The following is a 5,187-nucleotide window of genomic DNA, read 5'->3' on the forward strand; positions in this document are numbered from 1 at the left end:
ATCATGTGTTGGGCCGATCACATTAGGGCTCAGTAGATAATTATACGTGGATTAGGGTTTTGGGAGTAAGCCTATAAAAAAACTCTGTTATGCCTTAGCCTAGGGTTTTGGTAAGAGCATAACACAAAACAGTTAAACGTAGGGATAGGTTGTGACAACAGTGAGATACAGAGGGAGAAACATAGAGAAGGATTGCAGAGGCAGAGGATTAGAGGTTCAATCTGAAACTCAAAGGCAAGTTTCTGTTCCGCTCTATTCTCTTTAATCTGTGTTCTGTACATGCTTAGCAAGACTCCAGGAATTAAAATCAGACTTAATTGCATCTTTTCTGCATCTGTAATTAGGGTTTAATTGCATGGAAGTAAATCTGTTAATAGTTGTTTAAAAAAAAAAATCAATCTGAAACTTAACTGCCGTTGTGAAATAACTTATGTTTTAAATACAATTTATGTTTTAAATTCATGTCTTGATTTAATATCATTGTGTATGACTAATCTGGAAGAGGATGGGACTTTCAAACATGGATAAAACTAAGTTCAGAGATTTGAATTCACCGGAGTCAGAGAAGACGAGAGGAGAACAGGCTACGGCTCTTAGGGGTGAGAGCAGGCTAAAAAAAATGGAAGGAGCCTGCTCACACAAAGCTAGAGCCGGCTCTCTAGGGTTGAGAGCCGGCTCTCAACAACCTAGAGCCGGCTCCCAAGGGTGGGGAGCCGGCTCTCCTTGCCCAAAGAGCAGGCTCTTCAATTTCTAGAGCCTGCTCTCTCCTATTTGTGCGTCTATTTTGGATTTTAAGGATTGTTTGGTTAGGACTGATTTTTAAAGCTATCTTAAAGCTACTGGAGGGTGAATTTCACTGATAAAAACTTGTAAAATAATAGTGAAACATTAATTTATAAATTGATTTAGTCAAGGAATAACATTCAGTTACGAAAACTAGTAACCTTCACACTGTCTGGTGGGTTTTATGTTACTGGAATTTGGCAAAGTGTATATATATAATTTAATTATGTATAATCATATATTTTTCCAACGTAATAAGTATAGTGAATTAATTATGTTTAACTATACTTGGGTTGGATTTACATTGGATACTCAAACGGTTGTAGTTGTATCGTTTTATTGACTGATTTAGACAATAAACTATGTATTGGACTGTGGAATTTCTGTATTATATAATTTACTGTTTTATTGTATTTATACAGAAGTATAAGAATAGTAAGTGCGTGAAACTATCTGTTCTTGATTTGGAATGAATTGATAGGGTTGTTTATAAACTCTATCAATCTAAGGATTTTGTGGAGGATTGGAATACTATGACTTGTATTAGCATTTTAAAAGATTAAAATGTGATATTTGGATTCTGTAATAATTCTTATTGTCTTGGTATATGTTTTAAATGGTGTTGATACATATTATGGATAATAGTTGATGATTATTTAATGTTGTTATCAACTATGTTAACCGGAGGATGGTATGTACCGATATGAGACGGTGACATACTAGGTATGAACTAGATCAAACACTAAGTTCTATCTAACTTGGATTAAGGTATGGATTAATCATAATGGTTAAGTCCATCACCTACATACGTCATATCGATTGTGAATTGAGTGACTTACTATGGATTCAGGATGGAGTGTATACATATATCAGACCCTTATATAGGTGGATGGTATTATGTATTAGGAGGAGTACAGACTTTATATATATAATGTATGAAGCCGTGGAATGAGCTTGAGTCTCATGTCCATGGTTAGGGTGCGTATATTGCCTAGGATGGATAACTGGACATAGGTGTTGTTCCCTGGTAAGTCTAGGTACTCATGCCCACCTTAGGGTGCGTATTCGCATGTTGCCTTCTATTCAGGCTGAGATAAACCTATTGGACTAGCGAGCGTCCTATTAGTGTGTACTATATAGATATGGACTACTCTAGATATTGTTGATTCTTCCTAGGATGTATCTGCGTATCGGATTACTGTTTGGATTGTAGTAGATCAGGACTTGCATGTGGGCCTGACCCACTCCTTTATTTTTCAGGTTCGTCAGTTCCAGGGTTAGAGCTTGGATGTGCAGAGCCGATACAGCTACTCATTCCTCCCACTACGTAGGGATCTACTTTATGTTAGCTTTAGTTTTATTTCTGTTATTTTAGTTTCGGATTTAGATTTTTAATAAGGGGTCCAAATGATGGATTCCCAAGTTGTAAACTTATGGAGATTTGGATTATCAGTTTTGGATATTTATTTTAAGGATATTATTTTAGTTCCTTTCAGCTTCTATTGTTTTTATTTCTTAAATCAATTTTGTATTCCGTATTTGATTTAAAATATTAATTAATTGATATCCCTCTGGTTTGGGCCTGGGCCTGATCAACCCGTGTCTCGGATCCGAGGGGTATCACATAATCCTAGGGGGAGAGGTAGTTCTCATCACTCCATTTCACCAATGGAGGATTTGAATGACGACCATGTGGAGGACCTTGGTCACATAGACCAACAAGGCAACCTTCACCCTAATGTGCATCATGAAAATGTTCAAGTACCATTAGGCATGCATAGATCATTCATTCACCCACAACAATAAGGCCAAGTTCCATTAGGAATGCCTCGGCCAATATTTGCTCCACAACCCCCCATAGTTCAAGCTAATCAAGGTGTTCGTGTAGCACTACCAATTGTGAATCCTCCTATTGCATTAAAAGACCATTATGTGCCTAATGAATACAATGCGCCTACTTGCATTCAATTGCCTTCATTTAGAGCATATCACTATGAAATTAAACCACAAACTATTCAAATGTTTCCAAACTATCATGAACTTCCTAGTGAAAAACCTTATAAGCATTTGGATGAGTTTCTTGAAATATGTTCCACCGTGAAATACACGGACATGTCGGAGGAAGTTTTAAGACTTAAACTTTTTCCTTTCACCCTTAAAGATAAGGCAAAATATTGGTTCAACAATCTTAGGCCTTTTTGATAACTTCTTGGACGGAAATGCAACAAGAGTTCTTGAAAAAGTACGATCCGGTTTCTAAGACCAATGCCATGAGAACTTCAATTAGAGAATTTCTCAAGGGGATGGGGAAATGTTTCATGAGGCATGGGAAAGATTTAATGATTTGCTTAGAAAGTGCCCTCATCATGACATACCTAAGTGGCAACTAGTTCAATATTTCTTTGAAAGTTTACCGGATAATCACAAAGGTATAATTGATGTATCTATGGGTGGTTCTTATCTTGATAAGTATGAAAATGATGTGTGGCAATTGTATGAAAGTATGAGTGAAAATTCCATGCATAGGTCCTTATCTTTTAAAAATGGTAGAAACCTAGGTGGAAGGAAGAATGTCAGCTTGTATCAAGTTGACAACTCCAATGACATAGCCGCCGAGATGAAATCCTTGTCTCAAAGGTTTGATCAATTTTTGATCAATCAAAATTCGGCGAATCAAATATCTTCCTCCCCTACTCATATTCATCATCGTGCATCTAATGAGTCTTGCATGACTTATTCAAGTGTCTTACATTCTACTTCCAATTATCCCCATGGACATGTGCAAAGTGAGCCCCATGAGCAAGTTAATGCTACATTTGTTAATCAAGGGAATAATCCCTATGGCACTCATTACAATTCAAGTTGGAGGAACCATCCAAATTTTTCTTGGAAAAGCCAAGGGGAAGGCTCAAACCCTCCCCAATGTGGTTTTCAAGAGAAGTATGTTCCCCCACCAATGCAAGGCTAAGGTTCCCAAGGTTTTAAATCATCATCATTTCAATCACATGGCAATCAATTTTCTAATTCTCATTTCCCTAATCAACCATCATATTCTCAAGGAAATTCTAGGAGTCCCGCCTTTGAAGAGAAAGTTTTGACCGCTCTAGGCACTCTAGAGACGAACACTCAATTGCTTCATTCTCATTCTCAATCCATTGCTAAGCTAAAAACCCAAGTAGGGCAATTAGCTAGTACGTTAAATGCTAGAGAGAAGGGGAAGATGCCTTTGAATACCCCACCAAAGCAACAATTTGTTGTGGAGACTCATTTCTTATCGGAAGGGCACACAATTGAGCATGTCAATGCGGTGGCAACCTTGAGAAGTGGGAAGATTGTGGACAACAAAATAGGTGTGTCCAATGAAGAGAGTGAACCGGTGAAACCAAAAGTTAACACCCGTCCCGTTTCTTATTATATTCCTCATTCATTGCATATGCATGATCATTCAAATGAGAAAGTGTTAGAAAGTGATCTGAACAGTGAGTCCAAAATTGATTTGAAAGATGAATTGAACAAAGCTTTGAAAAAGGATTTTAAAAATTCTTGTGTTGATGATGTTTCAAAGAAAAGTTTCGAAAAAGTTTTTGAGCCAAGAGCTCCATTTCCGGATGCCTTGAAAGGATCCATTTATCTTGATAAACAAAAGACCAAGACCAATGAAATTATAGAAATGTTTAGACAAGTGAAGATTCATCTTCCACTTTTGGATGCAATTAAGCAAATTTCGGCTTATGCCAAGTTCTTAAAAGATCTTTGCACCCAAAAGAGGAAGAACAAGAGCCAATCACCTAAGAAAGTGGTCTTGACCGAGCAAGTGAGCTCAATCTTGCAACATAACACCCTTCCAAAGTTTCAGGACCCCAGGTCGCCTACTACTTCTTGCATCATTGGTGACCATGTCATTAATCGGGCTCTTCTAGACTTAGGAATAAGTGTTAATATTCTTCCATACTCGGTATATGTCAAATTAGGCTTAGGAGACCTGAAACTGACGTCGGTGGTTTTACAACTTGCCGACCGATCCATCAAAAAGCCTAGGGGTATCATTGAGGATGTCTTGATTAAAATTGATAAATTTTTCTTCCCAATCGATTTCATTGTCATTGACATGGAACCGGTTCCAAATCCCAAGAGCCAAATTCCCGTTATCCTTGGCCGTCCTTTCTTGGTAACCGCAACTGCTAATATCAATTGTAGGACGGGGGTATTGAAAATCTCATTTGGGCATATAAAAGTGAAGTTGAATATCTTCAATCCGACCCCAAATTCATTTGACAAGCATGAAGAAGTAAATGTTGTAAAAAAAGGTCTAGACAATGAATGTTAAAGAATGGAGTCTTTGCTTGAAACCAAAACTTTAAAAAGTTCATCTTCAACCTTGAAACTAAAGAATAATGTTTCAAA

At 37.3% G+C, this 5,187-nt stretch overlaps 1 pseudogene; it reads right to left on the minus strand.

Moving 5' to 3' along the window:
* Positions 1 to 3,058: 3,058 nt before the first annotated feature.
* On the minus strand, positions 3,059 to 3,156 carry LOC132280278 (small nucleolar RNA R71; annotated as a pseudogene).
* Between the last annotated feature and the right edge of the window lie 2,031 nt (positions 3,157 to 5,187).

Source organism: Cornus florida, unplaced genomic scaffold (assembly GCF_030987335.1).
Source record: "Cornus florida cultivar Cherokee Brave unplaced genomic scaffold, ASM3098733v1 CherokeeBrave_3.0.0_Hap2_Chr10, whole genome shotgun sequence".
In the NCBI taxonomy this organism is placed as follows: Eukaryota; Viridiplantae; Streptophyta; class Magnoliopsida; order Cornales; family Cornaceae; genus Cornus; species Cornus florida.